Here is an 18276-nt window from a genome sequence, read left to right on the forward strand (position 1 = left end):
TTTTTTTGAGACAGGGTCTTGCTAACTTTCCCAGGCTGGCCTTGATTTTCTGATCTTCCTGACCCAGCCTTCTGAGGATCTAGACTTAAAGCTTATACTGCCCTACTCCTGGCTGTAAACAACAATCTCTGGAACAATCTGGTACATCAAAGAAGACATTTAGGGGAATTAGAAAACATCATGGGACAAATGAAAATGAGAACACTCTGTGCCAAAACTTATAGAATACAGCATAACAATATGTGCCTACTCTGAAATGAAGGAAGATCTGAAACAAACACCTAACTTTATACCTCAAAGATCTAGACAAACAAACAAAGCTCACCCACCATCATCAAAAAAAAAAAAAAAGGAAATCATAAAGATGAGAAGAGAAATAAATGAAGTCGGGAAGAGAAAAATCAATGAAATTGAGCTAGATTTTTGAAAAAAAACTGAGAAAATTCATAAAATTTTAGCTACCCAAGAAAAAGAAAGACTGAAATAAATAAAATCAGATATGAAAGGAAAAACATTACAACTGATGACATGCAAATAAAAAGAATCCTAGGAGACTGATAAAGCCAAATAAATGCCAACAAATTGGAGAGCATAGAAGAAATGCATAAATTCCCACAAAAATATAACCTATAAATATCAAGTAATGAAGAAAGAGACAATCTTAGTAGACCTGTAACTAGAATAGTAAAAATATTGAATTAGTATTTTAAATCTCCTACTAAAGAATATTTAAAGAATTTAAAAATGATATTTTAAAAATATTTAACGAATTGAAGCCAATTATTCTCAAATTCTTCTAAAAACATACAAGAGAACATTTCTAAACTCATGCTGAGAGCAGCAAAATTAAAGATGACTGAAAAAGCAAAACAACAAAACAATACTTTTGATGAACACTGAAGCAAAAATCTATAACAAAATACCAGAGAACTGAAATCAACAACACAATTTAAGGGATAACACATCATAACTAAGTGAGATTTATTCTTGGGAAACAAGGATATATCAATATATGAAAACCAATTAATATGATAAATAAACAAAACAAGGACTAAAAATCACTTAATTATCTTAATAGACGCAGAGAAGGCATTTGAGAAAATTCAACACCATTTCATGATAAAAACTCCAACAACTAAAAATAGAAGGATATTACCTCCACATAATAAAAATCATCTATGGAAAGCTAATATGTTCAATGGTAAAAAAATAAAAGTTTTTCCTTGAAGATCAAGAACAAATCAAGGGAGTCTTCCCCAGCCCCTGGGGGCAGTGCTGCAGATACCAGTCCTGGTCTGTTGGCAGCAGCACCAGGTTATGGTGTGTTTCTTTCACTTCTGCTTCCCAACCCCCTGGATGGTGCATCTAATTAGATATGGCTAGCTCCTGTTGAGAGGAAGGCACAGGCCAGGAGAAGGAGAGTTTTCTGTACTTCACCTTGGCAGCAACTTAATGAAGGAGATGAGCCACCTCAAAACCCCTCACCCACCTTTCTGCTTCATGGACCACCTGCAGAATTTTAAGCTTGACTTTGGTAATTTCCAAGGCAAAAGAAGTCAGAGGTGGCATGGAGGCAAGATGGGATTAAAAGTGGAATGTATGTTGTAATAGAAATGAAAGTTTCAACTCAAGAAAGGAAAGAACCTGTTGAAGCTATCTGATGATAAATTAGGAACACACTTACCCATCCCCACTATATAAAAAGTTTATTTGCATAAGTGCAAAAGAAAATGGTTTGCCACTGGAACATCAAGAGAGACTAAAAGCAAAAGAACCAGTGGGGCACAGTGGCACATGCCTGTAATTCCCTTGGCTCCAGAGACTGAGAAAGGAGGATCATGAGTTCAAAGTCTGCCTCAGCAAAATCGAGGCACTAAGCAACTCAGTAAGACCCTGTCTCTGAATTAAAAAAATACAAAACAGGTCTGGGGATGTGACTCGGTTATTGAGTACTCCTGAGTTTAATCCCTGGTACCCCTTCCAAAAAAAAAAAAAAAAGGCAATAAAATGACTACAAAGGAAAGGTCTCAGGAGAAATGAAAGACATTATCAAAAAGGGGGAACAAAAGCTCTTTAGAAGATAACAGAATATATTGAAGAATAAAGAATATTCTATGTACTAAATATAAAATATTTTTAACATTTAATAACAGGGATCTGTGATATCTCCATGTTTGATCTGTTTACAACCATGTTCTGAAGGGGAACCTCACTTGAGTAATTCCATAATTTCAAACTATAAAAAGCAGCTGGGTGAAGAGTTAGACATTTAAAAGGGACTGTGCAGTCCTGGAGTGACAAGTGGATGTGGGTACTCCTGTGGACACTTAAAGCTGTTTTCTTGGGCTGATCTTAAATGACCTCTTGCTCTATGATAAGGATAAATTCGCAGTTTACTTGATGATGGTGCTGGTAAATTGCTTGGCTCTGTCTGGACTTCTTAAAAAATTAGTTTAATAAGAGAAAGGGAACTACTGACACAATTGATAATAAAATTTTAAAAACTGGAAAAAAAAAAAAAGAACAAAGATAGCATGCCAACTCTTACCATTTGTAGCCAACATGGTAATAAAAACTGTAGTCGGCAATTAGGCAAGATACAGAAATAAAAGCATCCAAATTTAAAGGAAGAAGTAAAATTATCTCTTCTTCCAGATGACATCTTAGATATAAAAAAATACTAAATATTTTAAAAAATTGGAATTAATGAAAAAAAATAATGTGAAGTCGCAAAATAAAAAAAAAATCAACACAAAAAAATCTGTTGTGTTTCTAAGGAAACTGTGACAAAATACCAGAGATAATCAATTCATAAGAAGGAATGATTTATTTTGGCTCACAGTTTCAAGGTTTCAGTCTGTGGTTGCTTGGCTCTGTTGCTTTGGGCCTGTAGTGAGAAACTACATCATGATAGAAGCTCATGACCAAGGAAGCCTGTTTACCTGAGGGCAGCTGGAAGCAAAGACAGAGACAGAGGATGCTGGAGTCTCAATGCCCCCTTAATGTGCCCCCAATGACCTAGCTTAGTTTCAATAAGCCATACCTTCTAAAGTATGGCTTAACTACTGCCTCCCATTACCACCACTGGCTGGGGATCAAGCCTTCAACATATTGGCCCTTGAGGGATGTTCAAGATCCAACCAATAGCAAGCTATACCTCCTGAAGTATGGCTTAACCACTGCCTCCCATTAGTGCCACAGGCTGGGGATTAAGCCTTCAACACATTGGCCCTTGGGGGACATTCAAGATCCAACCAATAGCATTCAAAAAAATTGAAGCCTTTTACCCTCATGTGTTAGAAGCCTGGTTCTCAGCCTGTGGTACTACTGACTCGGGGTGCAACTTTTGGAAGGTGGGGCCTAGTAGAGGAAAGTTGAGCCACTGGGTATGTATCTTAGGTATATTGGGACCCTGGCCCCCTCTTTTCTAACTAGCTACAATGAGGCAAAGAGGCTTCCTCTGCCATACCATCCTGCAGGATATACTTTGCTTCCGCAGACCAAAGCAACAGGGTCCAGTGACCAGAGACTGAAACTTGTGAAACTATGAGCCAAAATAAACCTTTCCTCCTTATAAATTGACTATCACAGGTGTATTGTCACAGTAACAGAAAGCAGACAGAGAAATTAATAAAGTACTTTCATTTGCAGTAGCATGAAAAGGAATAAAATACTGAGCATGAATTTAACTAAAGAGGTTAAAAAAACTTGGATTATATAGAAAACATCAAAACACAGATAAAAGAAATAAGACACAAATACATGTCATGTTCATGGATGATATAACAATACTATTAAAATGGCAATATAATCCAAAGTAACATACAGAATTAATCCACTCTTTACAAAAATACCCATGGCATTTTTATTGAAATAAAAAATAACCTTAAATTTCATATAGAATGACATAAAATCCTATATAGCCAAAGCAATCTTGAGAAGGAAGAAGAGAGCAGGAAGAATCATGTCTTTTTTTTCCAAAATATATTATAAAGTTACAGAAATTGAAAAAGAATGGTATTGGATAAAGATAGAAACAGAATAAAGACCAGAAATAAATCCACAAATATGCAGGCAACAGATGTTTCAGAGGAGTGCCCAGAATATATAAAAGGAAAAGGATAGTCCCTTCAACAAATGGTATGGGGAAAACTGTATATTCATAGGTAAAAGAACACAATTGTACTCTTTTGGAAAATAAGGATCTTAAAAGACTTCACTCCCATGTTTACTGTATCATTATTCACAAGAGCCAAAATGCATTAACAATTTAACATCCATTGATAGGTGAGTGGTTATAAAACAGACACACACACACATAAACCTTTAAAAAGGAAATCCTGTCATATGCAGAAACATAGACGAACCAGGGGAACCATATGCTAACTGAAGTAAGACATTTGCAGAAGGACAAACATTGCATGATTCCACTTAGATCAGGTATCTAAAACAGTCAAACTCATAGAAGCATAGAATAAGATGGTAGTTACTAGGGCTTGAGAGAAAAGAAAATGGAGAGTTGCCATGTAACTCATGTAAAATTTCAGTTACTAGAGATAAATAAGTTCTAGAGATCTGCTTTACAACACTGACCTAGTTAATTTGTTATTGCAAACTTACAATTTGTTAAGAAGGTGTACTCATGTTCAGTGTTCTTATCACCACAAAAAGTGTATTAAAAGCTATTATATGATCATACTTCATGATTTTGTAACATGCATTCATTTCAAACATGTATAAAAAATATAACAAACATAAACAAAATTATGAATGATTTGTACTTTAGAAGAACTATATTTTAAAACTAAATCAATGAAACAAATTACACCTCTTGTCTCTATTAAGTACACATTAGGAATTTCTTACCATGATAAGTATCTCTTGATTTGTGTTTCTTGGACAAATCAATGATATCCACTCGATTATAATAGAGATTTTTCAAAACACTTGTGGAAGCTTTTATGTGGCAACACCATTGATTTTCCATATCCAGGAATCCCTCCAAAGCTGTTGTTCAAAAGGGAAAAATAATATAAATAATATTAATTATTTTCTGATTATCTGCCCCAAATATTAATGATTTACAGTTACAATGATAATTATCTTCAAATTTGATTTGCATATTATATTGCCATCTTAATTCCAAATGAAGTTTTAAGATGCAGATTGATCATTGTCTTCATTATAGAGAGACACAAACCCCTTATTACAAGTTCTAGTGATATGAAGCCTTCTCATTATTTTAGATGAGAATATTGTATCATTATTTCCATGGTGATCTGTATAATAGCTTATCAAAGTGTATCAACCCTAAAGAAAAGGGGAACAGTAAAACTCCATGTCCCTGAATGCCCTCTTTCTGTTCCCAAAAACCTTGCCAAGTTAAGGGAACACTGAGAACAAGCCTGGGCTGGAAAGTCCACAAATGTATTATCTTAAAGAACTTTGGCTTTCTCTTGTGCACAATGGAAACCAGAGCTAGTTGGTGCTATCTGTAGAAAGCTACTTTCTTACATGTACACCAGGACAGTTGCTCCTTAGGATGCTGGTCAGAGAAGCTGACTAATCAGTTAATGCTGATGATGTCACTACTTCTGCAGTCTAAGATATAAAACCCCTCTGAGTAGGGACCTGCACAGGCTGAGGGCACCATGGAAAAAACATGTGTCAACAATCCAGCTGGCCACTACTGGACAAAGTGGTGAATGTAACAAAGTGGTGAACAAAGTAAGAATATAATTAGTCAAGTTCAAATGAAGTTCTTTAGTTTATTAGATAGCAATATAATAATGAAACCCTGATAATGAAGAATTTAAATGATTTCCCATTTTAGCAGTACATATTCCTATGTATGTCACTGGCGGCATTAAAAATAACTAAGGCTTGCTTTGCAATTAGCCAACAAGGACATGTTTGTTCTGTACATAATTTTGCCAAGATTATTTTGGTCAAAAGGATTTTACCCTCATCCTCCCTGTTGCCACTATGGTTCTGCAAAGTTAAATGATTAAAGCATCAGAATCTACTGGAGCATTTGCTGCACAAAGATTGCTGAACTGGGCCCGGAGTTTCTGACTGAACAGATCTAAGGTAGAAGCTGAGAATTTTCATTTCAAACAAATTCCCTCCTGGTGTCCCTGTGCTAGCTGGTGATCATACTTTGAGATCCACAGCTTTAAACCGCCAAAATTATATTTCTTGGAAGATTCTCCTCAGGCAAAATGGAGAAGAGAAAATTTTATTGAGTAACTGAGACACAAAATAATTGATTTTAAAACTCTTTTGTCCTAATGCTTTGAGTTATTTCCTAATGTGATGTCTAACACTATCCAGAACAATTACCATATGTTAATCACCAAACTATCTAATAAGGTAAATCTAAAATGTATGTTGATAAATATTTTTAAGCTTACTGACTGATCAAGTTAGCAGACAGACACGTGGCAAAGTGGGTGTAACAAAAGGACTTATCACACAGATCCCTGCAGCAGCCCTAGTAATTTAAAATCTTAAAGGATAATAAACTTAACCTCAATTTCAGGGGTTTAAAAATGACAGACAATGTACAACCGCTTGCAGCTCCTCCGGCGCCCCACCCCCACCGTGCGCCCACGACTCACCCGGCTGGGATTTTTCGCCACTATTTCCAGTGTTGAGCGCGCCTTTGGATTCCATGCCCCAGATCCCCCAGCCCAGAAGGCAGGCTCACCTCTGCAGCAACAGCGATCCGCGGAGGCGCCCTAGGTTCCCAAGAGACAATGCTGTGCAGAAGCAAGAAGCGGAGAGAAGGCAGAGGATGCCCCGGTCTTGGGGCCACTGGCACCGCTGGCCTCCTCTGGGCACTACTCCGGTGGCTCTAGGCTCTGCAGGCCACAGCGTACCTCCTGCCTTCAGGAACGAGCGGCGGCACTCTGCCAATACCCCAGCCCCGCTGAGAGATTAAACTCTGAGCGGGATTCCCCCACTCAGGCCGCCCCGCCTCCTCGGCGCCGCGCAGGCGCCCATTGGCCAGCGCCGGATCTGGCTCTTGCAGAGCTGAGGAGCGAAGGGGAAGGACTGGGCTGCTGCTCTTCCCCACTTGCTGCGGCCCAGCAGCGGTCCTCAATGTTCCACACTTGGCAGCCCCCTCAGATTCAGGTAAATGAAAGGAATTCTAGACTTTCATCTTTGTGCCTTCTAGCCAAACCTGACCCCTGGGGCCTGAGAGGCACCAGGTGCCTCTGTGACCAATGGCCTTTGTTCCTCACACTTTCTCTAGCAAAGCCTCTCAGGTGGGATGGCCTTCAGAGGCCAGGAGCCCTGTAAAAATTAGGGTCCCAGAGCTGAGGAGGGGGCTAGTGCAATTTTGACCCAGTTAAGTGACTGGGGGGCGGGGGAGCAGATGCAAAGGCCTTAAGGCAGAATCAACTTGGGGTATTCAAGGAACCACCAGAAGAGCTCTAAGCTGGGGATAAGGTTAGTAGTTGTTACAGTTTGAATATGAGGTGTCCTCCAAAAGGTCAGATGCTGACACAGGAGGTGTGTGATTAAACTTTGAGAGCTGTAGCCTAATCAGGGGATTATTGGGTGGCAGCTGCAGGCACATCCTGTATGGTTGGAGGAAGTGGGTGACCAGGGGTGTGCTTGGGAGCTGTATGTTATGTCCCTGACTCCTTGTGCTGTCTGTTTCTGCATCACTATGAGATGAGTGGCTTTTCTCTGCCACATTCTTCTCCTATCATATTCTGCCTCATCTCAGGCCCAGAGCAATATTCAGCCACCACAGACAGAACCTCTAAAACTAGGAACTAAAGTAAACTTTTCTTCCTCTACATTGTTCTCATCAGGTGTTTGGGTCACAGTGACAAAAAAGCCAACTAACACATTATTCAAGTGTAGAGAGGTCCTTGGCCTTGGAGGCCAGTGCAAGGAATTTGGATTTGTTCTGCTGAGATAAGTAGTAGCTCCTAGAAAAGGGTAACACTGAGAAGAGACATGGGGCTAGTCTGAGTTTGCAAGAAGCAGGCACCAAGAGGGAATTAAATATGTAAGGGTTTATTAGGGGAAGTGCTTTATTGAAATAAAATGGAGCTGGGCAAGATAAGATCTGATTCCTAGTAGTCACTCAGTAAGCTTAAAAAATATCTGTCAAATACATTTTAGATGGGTGGTCCCTGGTGGCCATGAAGTCTGAAGAAGATTCTACAAAGCCCTGGGGCATCTTTGAGCTGTCCAGGTGATTCTGTATCCTTCAGAAATGGGCCTGTCTTAGTATTCTGCCTTTTTCAGACTCTGGCTAGGGCTGGCCCCTGGGACACATGGCCTCTTATAAATGCAGGTGGCTTTCAGATCCAGACAGCCACAGCCCTCAGTGCACTGGGCACCCAGGTTGTTGGTCCTCATGTTGCCCACCTGGCTGGCATGGTAGATATGCCCTTGGGCTGTTTTAAGATTAGCTGAGAAGGTGAGCAAGAGGCATGATGATGACCACAGAAGGTTCCAGCTCCAGAACCCCACCCAGGGTTCCCAGATGGAACTCAGTGGGGGCCAGACAGAAGTATGTGCCTGCCAGGGAGTCAGGCACTTTCTGGCTCCATCCCTGCCACCCAGGGTCCTGACACCCAGCAAATCCCCTGTCTCCCTAAAGGAAGTCAGGACTGTATCCTGGCTTCTGGCTTTTGTGCCATTTTTATAGCATGGACTTGATTTAGGTGTTAGGGTCTTGCTAAGAATATGCCCCGACACTTGAAAGAACCTTTATTATTATTCTATTTTGTGAAGAACTGGTTGTTGGTTTTTTCTTTATTTCTTTCCCTTCTCCCCTTTCTTCTCTTCAGAGTCAGGCTGGAGCTAGGTCATTGTTGTTAATTTTAGATCTGAAACTATATCTGGCATGGACTGGTGTCCCCACACTTTCACTTCTTAAAACAGGAACAAAGGCCCCAGCTGGAGAACTTGGGAGACACGAGAAACTGCTCAGGGTAGTGTTGCAGTGGAAATCATTAAATATACCTAGGAAGCACCAGATTCAGAGAGAGTTTTTGTGTGGTTAAATTAAAAAATCCCCCTGTCCCTCACCATCTGAGGGCCAGGTCTACACCTACCATGGGTTAGAGAGTAGGAGGTAAGACCTGAATGTGTGAGTTCAAATCCCAGCTCTGCCACTTTCTAGCCTACATGGTTCTTCTCTGCCTCAGTTTCCTCATCTGTTAAATGGGTGATATGATCTATTTTGGCTAGTAGGGGATTAATGAAGGTAGCCTATGTAGTTTTCACTGGAGCATCTGAGGCAGGCATTGCCTTCATATGTGTTAGCTGTTAGGACAGGTTGAGCTTTCCCATTCTGAAAATCTAAAATTAGAAAAAATCCAACATGTTTTGGGTAACAACACAAGGCCCCAAATGGAAAATTTTATACCATAAAATTCTGTTTCATGCACAAAATTATTAAATATATGATATAAAATTGCCTTCAGTCTCTATGTTTAAGGCACATATAAAAATGAAGAAATTTTATGATTAGACTTGAGTCTCATTCCTAGGATTTCTTATTATGTCTATGCAGATATTACAAAATCTGGAAAAAAAATCCAAAATTTAAAGTGCTGCTAGTCCCAGGCATTTTAAATACAAGTAATTTATTTTTTCTTTTTCTCAAATTCAAGACCATAAATCCTGTGGGGTAGAATAAAGGGTTTGGGGCCAGACCTTGCTGGATTCTCCCCAGCCTTGTTTTCTGATCTCTGACTCACCTATTTTTTTTCCTTATGTAAAATGGGATCATAACTGCACTTACTCCAGGGATTTTTACAACACATAATTAGTGGTGTATTCAGGTCAAAGCACATTAGATAGGAGCTGATCTTGCACATCAGTATTGTTTGCTGGGGCAACACTTTCCTGGAGATTACTCCACAGTTCCTGTGAGGACTGGCTGGTGCTGGCTTCAGTGGAGCACTTAGTAAATGCTAACAGGTAGCACTTCCTCAAATCCAGGTATACTGGTGATGGCCCTGCCCAGTGCTGCCCCTTCTTCCCTTCTTGCTCACAGTGTGAGCATTCCCCGCAGAACCCCTTGCTTGCTGGGTCAGTATCTTCTTTTCCCTTCAGTCGGTCTAGAGCATACAGTCCTGGGCTGTTGGGAAATTTCCTTTGGATTCCAGCTTCAGGGAGCCAGCCCAATGCCCAGCAATGTCTGGCCCCAAACCCTTTATTCTACCCCACAGGATTTATGATCTGAATTTGAGATAAAGAAAAAAGAAATTAATTGAGGTGGGAGTGGGGACATGCCTGGAGTTACATGAGACATTTAAAAACCAATTTATAAAATGACTCAGTTAAAAATTGCTGCAGGCCAAGTGGGTACTTGCTGCTGCTCAGATCATGTATGTTTTGAGCAAGAAGCAGGGAGACCATCAATTTCATTTTGACTGTCACGGTGTGTCAGTTTTGAAGGATCACTCGTGTTACCGTGACCCCCTTGTTTGCAGTGAAGGGGATTCTTTGCTTCTCAGTCCTCAACGTGATGAGAAAATGGTGCTATTTGCTGGCATGCAAGAAGCCAGGGCAAGCACCGGAAGCCTCACCACAATGCAGGAGTCAGAGGCTTTGCTGGTTTGAAAAGCTAGAGTTGCTGAAATTTAAGTTTTGATTTATTTTGTTCACCCATCACGTTTGGCCTTTGTATTTAATTTGAAGAAAATTTGAAATTGCTTTATCTTGCACTTTTAACATCTCCACCAAATTGGCAAAAGAAGGAGAAATGCTCCGTTTGCTTTTTAAATGTTAATGATGATGTTAATAAAGCCTTTCCTGACACATTTGAGGAGCTCCTCTATCTCCAGGGGCTTCTTAGGAGTTGTGCAGTGATGGGTTTAGTTCTGAATGGATGAAGAATTCCTGAGAGATAGCGTTTGTAATTAGAACCATTACTTGGTATCTGTACCTTATTTGACCTGTGGTTCCACATGCCTTGGATGTGCATGCACCATGACGGTTTCATAGGTACGAATGCACACTCAGGCCCAGTTGCTTTGGTTGGTAGTACAGATTGTGAGAAAAAAAAAAAATGGAGGCATCATTAAGGAGGAGAAAGTGTTTGCCTTTAGTTCCTGCATTACCCTGTACAGGGGCTCTTGAGCTTTGGAAGCCTGTTCCCAGTACAGGAGAACAAGTCTCCTGTTTGCAGGAGACTTCGGTGCACAATGACAACACTGGAGTTCAAGAGGAAACCAGCAATGCTGCACCATAGGCTTCATACACCATTGTTGCTTTGCCAATTTTAAACATAACTAGTTGCAGATGAAGACCTCCTTGAAATGCAGGCTTGTTGGGCTTGTTAAGAATTTTAAGCTTGAATGGAAGAGCCCTAGTGCTTGTCTGTTTCCATGCAGGATGATGATTACTAGGCAACAGGTGATTATCAACCAAGGATGCCATGGTTATACTCTGCAAGGTTGTGTTCCAGTGGTAAACAGCTGTATCTCTTGTAAACAAGATCTACTGACAAAACTCTCTAGCCAACTTTGGAATCTGGCTTTATTATCCAACAAGTAAAAGCTGAGTTATAATTGGCAGACTTCTGGTACTGGCACTTGTTTACTTGTTTCTATAGAAGCTGATTTGGAAGTCAGAGCTGCACAAAGGGAAAGGGTAAGTTTCTTTTAATTCCATATTTATAAACCCATATATTATTAACTGAGGCATGGTGTCATTTTCCACATAAAGATATACATAAGTGAAATAGATCTCAAATATGAAGTACATATTTCACTTGTGTGGAAACTGATATCAAGTCATTAAATATTAAGAAGGGTTTAAATATGGATTTTTTTTCTTGTGACTCTGACTTCACATTTCTTCAAAGAATGAACAATTTAATTCTCATTTTCAGTTATTTTTAATTTGGGAGGTCATAAAACTGATTTTTATCCTTTTAGATCTGATTTTATTCTACTTTTCTGATAAGTGAAAGTTGATATAAAATATGTACAGAAGACATTTTAAAAGTCTGCAAGAATTATTAAAAAAAAAAAAACCTGCTGCACAAGAGAAGGAAATGAGGATTTCAGGGCCTGAGTGAGGGGGGCCAGGCTCTTGAGATTGCAGGGAAGGGAGTCTAACGGTGACTATTCTGCTTTTTCTTAGGCAACCTCTATCTTGGTGGACCTGCAAGCAGCCTACCCAGTAGATTGGCCCATGCTTTCTTGTTCTCAGCTCTTCAGGTGTCCATGCTTTTAAACACCTAAGCAGGTCTCAGTAGTGGTGCTCTGTTTCATCACCTATAGTCTTTCTCAGCCCCCATGGTGGAAAGTCCTTGCGATACTTGCTACACTGACTTGAAGCTGGCATGTTTCCCTGTGGCTTCCAATGTGGGTGCCTGTCTTTCTGATTCCCTCTTTTTACCCGAGATGTGCACTTCAGGCCTTGAGGACTATGTGAGGAGGACTTTCAGTTCTGATGTTGACATCATTAATTCCCAGGTAGGCCCCTGTGTGGATGATTCTAGATTCTTAGGCTACACTTGAATTAACATGACCCTGGACTTATGCAAACTTTTCTAAAAGTTCCCAGGTAGATTTTTAAAAAGATGACAGTAATTTTGCACCAGAGAAAGACAAAATGCACCCAGGCCCTCTGAATGTATTAGTATCTTAAGGATACTGTAACAAAACACCACAAACTGGATGGCATAAAACAACAGAAACACATTTGCTAAGGCTGTCTTTGAACTTGGAATTCTCCTGTCTCAGCCTCCCCAACTGCTGAGTATACAAGTGTGCACCACTGCACCCAGCCAGGAATGCAGATCTTTCAGTTGTAAATGCAACACTCAGTCTGAACGATGGCACAAGTGCCACCCTGAGCTGCTGTAAGAACATCCAAGGTAAGAACACCAAGGCCAAGGCCATTTGGTGTTGTAAAACAGCTTTTTTTCATGAGTACCATGTCTGCATTAAGGAAAAAGAAATGCCTTTCTCAGTGTCATTGAAAGCTTTTTCAATATATTTGGCTAAACCTTCCATGTACCACATTTATATCCTCTAGACCAATTTTTGGGGTAAACTGTGAAGCTAAATGATTATACCAGTGAAAAACAGTCCCCTTCTATGTTTGAGACTGGAGATGTTTGCAGATTGACTTATTTTTTGTGTCCACCTCCTTGCATTCTTAGGTACCCAACAGTACATTTTTCCATCCAGCCTGGAGGAACCCAGAGCCATAAGTTAGTTCCACATATCCACTGATTCCCTTTGGGGGCTGGCCATCTAATTTCAGGTCTCAAGAACCAACTAGTCCCAAACCAGTCATAAGGCTATAAAATCACAACATGTTGACATCAGGATTTTGAGGTCTATCCTGACTTCTAAATCAAACTAGGCCATGTATCCTAAGTGTGGTTATGTTTTTTGCAACAAATTGAGGTCAAACTTTCTCATAAGTAAAAAATAAAGTAAGACTCAAACAAAGAGCCTTCTCATGAGAGTGAGTCATCTCCTAGCAGAGAATAACAAATGAAATAGTGCTGTTTGTAAATGTACTGCTGTTTTATGGTTGCCTTGAGAACTGGGGTCCACCTTCAGCACTCTTTACCAATCGGGGTGTTCAGCTCCTTCATGTCAAGTGGTAGAGTTTTTCATCCTCATTGGTCCTCCCCAGAACTGTCATAGTGGCCATCATATTAAAGTCAGTCCTATGTTAATGTGATTTTTGGGGTCAGTGACTAATCAGAATTTACTTTTGTTCTCCTGAATTACTAAGAAAATTTCTCTTCAGGAATATTTTTAGGCACCTTTGGTCATAAGAATGTATATGTGAATATAAAATTCTATTTTCAGAAGATCCCATTGTCTAACTTTACAGTGACACCAGCTGACCCTGTCAAGAGTTAGTAATTACCCCACTAATCTTACTTGATATATTTCTTAATTGCCTCCTTTTTTGTGTGTTTATTTATATACCTGTTTTTTTTTCCTGCATTTTCTGATTACCCACTAGCCTTAAAAATAATTTAAAGAACACCTTAAAGTAACTTAAAGAAAACCCATGATATTGCCCTGTTATTGCTTTGCATTTCACTGTTTATTACTCACTACTACTTGATGTCTCCCACCCACTGAGAGAACTAACAATGACTACCTTTGGTTTGGGCAGGTACAGGTCAGAGGAGGGTCCCTTTGCCTTGGAGCCGGCAAGCTGCATGGCAGATGAACAACATTCCCCCTGCCACCCTCAGGGACCATACAGGAAAGCAAGTAGAGTGTGGGAGTTAGTCACAGAGCCAGATTTGGCATGATGCCCCTCCTCATACTGAACCAGCCAGACTTTGTTAAATGATGAATTTTCTCACTGATCTCCAACAGTTCCATGGGAAAATTGGACAAAAATCCTCCCAGATGAGAAATTAAAGCAGAGCACAACAGTCAAGTTTGCCCCAAGATAGACAAGTAAGGGGACTGTGCCATAGTCCGGCTGCAGCAAAATAACCAGGGGGGGGGAAGGGGGGTGGTGATGAACAACTTGTGTACATTGATACAGCAGGAGTGGGAGCCGTTTATTGTAGGACAGAAAGGGTATATATACATTATACACAGCTTATATTAATTAACATAAACTAGATACAGCAATCAACCAATAAGGAATCTCCACACTCAATGGCTCGCTGGCGTTACTTCACAAACCATTCCCTCTCGCAAAATGCCAGGTGCCATCTTGACTTGTTTAGACTCTAACAGGACTAGAATGCAGGCTCCACCACCCTGGGTCAGAGCACTATCTACTGGGTGGCAAAGAACTAGGCACAATTGGGCACTTGCCTGGGCAGGCACAAAATTGTGGCTTCACCAGACTGAGGTTCTGATGGAGTTGGTATCTGCTGCAAACCTCCAATTAAACATATTAGCTTTAAAAACAGGAAACCATAAATTCTAATCATTGAAATATTCCCTTTGCTAATAATATTACGGTATAAAATTTGGATGTCTTTTTCAGGTTTAAAAATGTAATGACATCATTAAATATAGTTACAGCATAATATTAGAAACAACAAAAATGCAAACATGGCATTCAGATTTCTCACAAAACACATTTTTCCTCCATATTAAATTTTTCTTATTCAGATATATCATTTTATATCTTTATGGGGTGAATCACAGCAATTCAATACATGTATACAAGTTTTATCATGCAATACTAACTTTACTTCCAGAGGTCACTAGAATGTAATCTCCCTTTAGTCTTTTGTGATTAATGACTTTGAGTAGAATTCATACTGTGGCAGAGTTGAGAGAGACTGTCTCTGTGTACCCTTCAAGAATGGGGACATTCTAGCATTTCAAACAGGCTTTGATGCAGGACAGATGAGGATTATCAACTGTGGAATTTTGGGGAAGCAGTCTTATTTAAGGTGCAGCAATCCAGAGGGACTAATGCCAAAAAATCTCTGGACCCCGGGTATAAAAATTCTCTGAGATTTATACACAATTGGTGGATACACAATAACAGGGTGGTTAACATAACAGTTACTTTTTCTTCAATGTTCTTAGGTTAAACAGAGATTTCACAAGTTTTTACTAAGAAAACAGAAACAGTAACTTTTGTACATCAAAAAGCTTGATTGCAACCTTTTTTTTTCAGGTGTAGATGGGCAAAATACCTTTATTTTTTATTTATTTTTATATGGTACTGAGAATCAAAAGCAGTGACCCACACATGCTAGGCAAGTGCTTTACTACTGAGACACAACCCCAGCCCTACCGACCTAACATTTACAAGAAAGAGAAACCTGACCTTTACCACAAAGAGGAGCTCAAACCACAATGAGCTCTCTGGAAATCCTGTTAACTTTTTAAAAAATATCTTCTTCACTAGGAGAGAAGCTTATATGTTACAATTGGTGTGGGTCTTTTGGGGACTTCATCATTTGGAGTCTTTTGGGGACTATACCATTACTCCTTTTGATGCTCATTATTTAATCTTTTAAATCAAAGGCCATCATTATCTTCTTGGTTTAAAGCTTTATGTGATATCATATCTTAGTTTCTCTCTCTCTCTCTCTCTCTCTCTCTCTCTCTCTCTCTCTCTCTTTCTCACACATACACACACACACACACACACACATATCTTCTTATAGAGTAGACCTAATAGTTTTTTTAAAAAAATATTTCATTTTTTTAATTTTAGGTGGACACAATATCTTTATTTTCTTTTATGTGGTGCTGAGGATCGAACCCAGTGCCTCACGCATGTCAGGCAAGTGCACTACCACCTGAGCCACATCCCGAGCCCAGATATAATAGTTTTAATGTAAAGGGAAGACAAACATGGAAGAAATAAACAAGTTAATAGCATGAACTCTACTATGTCAATTATGATTTTGAATCCACCAAGTAGTGAGCTTGGATCCTAATCCTTAATGCCCTTTGAGATTTAAACTGGTACATGTACTAGTTTTCTGATATTGTCAGCTATGTGTTTTATTGTTATCAATCTTGAAGTAAGCACCAAGGAAATGACTATGTTCATGACAGAAGTAATGAATCATAGTAGAAGAGCCATCTCAGCAGATGAAACAGTTCATTTGTCCTACTAGTTAGTTTTATTTCCCACCCTCCATTGATCAGCCAGCCCCCAAGTGGCTGAAGCAGGGCTGATGTTTCCTCAAGCAGGTGTGCACAGGCTAGTCAGGTTCCAGAGAGACTAGAGCAGGGATGGTGTTCTTCTGATCCTCAAGCTTGTCTGCTGTTTCCTTCTTCCTGATGGTCAGGGGAAGGGATGCAATTAAGGTAGGAAAGCTGCTAAAGAATGTGTATGACCATATAAGATTATATTTCAAAAAGTCCCCAAACAGGTCAAAAGGAACAAAATATTACAAAATGTGTATCTGTGTATATGTATATACATATGTTGATATATTTGTTGACACTGTAAAGAAAAATATGGAATTGTGGACAGTGCTCCATGTATGTGTGGTAGAGCTGGGGGATATCCCAGGAGGCTTAAACTACATAGATTTATCTGAATGTAACTTTAAACAAATTTGAAAACAGCCTATAATTTTATGAGCCTGACCCAACATTTCATGCTTTAGCTTATGATCTCCCATAGATTATTATTTCATCTAAAAACATGAAGTAAATTTAAATTTCCTACCTCAGAGGTCAGTTTTCTTCCAAAGGTGCATTTCTAAGTGTGTCGCATTTAATCTCAGCATATATTTCTTCAGGGAAATAATGCCGAATGCCTTCCTGGCTCCCAAATTGAGGTAGTGCTCAACAGCTTAATTTACCCCTGGCTTATCATTCTCACCATCTTTATTCTACAAGATGTAAAACCAAGGTTGTACTTATTTCTGTACTCTGGTCAAAATCACCCAGTTAAGAGGGATTTGGGTCCAGCTGTACCAACTCTGAAAACTTTGCCTTTCCTCACACTACCCTTTAGCAAGACAAAACTTATTAACTTATATTTTTCCTTTCTTGATAAATCTTTTGGAAGTAGCTCATGTTAGGCTAAATTTGATAGATCTAGAGATCTAGGGGAGTATTTTCCCAAGAGACTGCTTTTCCCCAATCCAGGTTTATGGAGTCTGGTCAGTCAGGCTGTCCCCCAACTGCTGCAATGTACCTAGGCTTCTCACTACTGCCCATAGGCCCATTGCCCATCAGCCCTGTCTCCAGTACCCAGAGTTCTGTTCAGGAAGGAGTGGGGGGTGTGTGGGAGAAGGGACAAGGGTGGAAAATTCAGAAGAAAGGACAAGAGGGTTCTCCCAGAGCAGCCAGAGATCCCTTCCCAGCTTGTCCCACAGGGTCAAGGTCCAGACCTGGCCCCTCACCAGCTGGCTGAACCCACCTAGCCCAGCATACTGCCTGCTTCAAGGACTGCAACCTTTATTTAAAATACTTACTTGTTTTCCTTGGATGAATTCTCTGAGTTAGCACCACAATTCCTCAAGGGTCCAGAAGGACTGGTGGCTAGTTCTAGGGGAGGAAAGGCAGGTGGCATGCAGTAGATGCTAGTGAGGCCACTGTCATGTAGAATGCCCAGCTTCCCCAGCTTCTGCTATCTTGGGCACACAGCAGCAGACTTGGGGCTGAGTTGCTGTAGCAGCAGCAGCAGCATCACCAAATGGTAGCCTCTGGTGACAGCAATAAGCAGCTGCTTCCTGCATAGGGGGTTGAGCATTGGCATTGGGGCATCTGTGGAGGCATCAGCTGGATGGTTTGGGAGTGTGTTTGCAAGGTGGTCCGGTGGTGGTATCAGTGAAAGAGTCCAGAAGTGTGGTGGGGGCAACAGAGG

The 18276-nt window shown here is 40.1% G+C and overlaps 1 long non-coding RNA gene and 1 pseudogene across 2 annotated transcripts in view; both read left to right on the top strand.

Annotated features, from left to right (window-relative positions):
- Window positions 1-1375: 1375 nt before the first annotated feature.
- Window positions 1376-2084, top strand: LOC144369718 (gamma-glutamylcyclotransferase pseudogene; annotated as a pseudogene).
- Window positions 2085-6566: 4482 nt separating this feature from the next.
- LOC144369940 (uncharacterized) overlaps window positions 6567-18276 on the top strand; it is a 53501-nt gene continuing 41791 nt past the window's right edge. For both annotated transcript variants that reach the window (XR_013429788.1, XR_013429789.1), the window contains exons 1-2: window positions 6567-7137; window positions 12127-12461. This is a non-coding gene — a long non-coding RNA (uncharacterized LOC144369940). The remainder of the gene's footprint in view (window positions 7138-12126; window positions 12462-18276) is intronic.

The sequence above is a fragment of the Ictidomys tridecemlineatus genome, chromosome 13 (genome assembly GCF_052094955.1).
Source record: "Ictidomys tridecemlineatus isolate mIctTri1 chromosome 13, mIctTri1.hap1, whole genome shotgun sequence".
Taxonomy (NCBI): Eukaryota; Metazoa; Chordata; class Mammalia; order Rodentia; family Sciuridae; genus Ictidomys; species Ictidomys tridecemlineatus.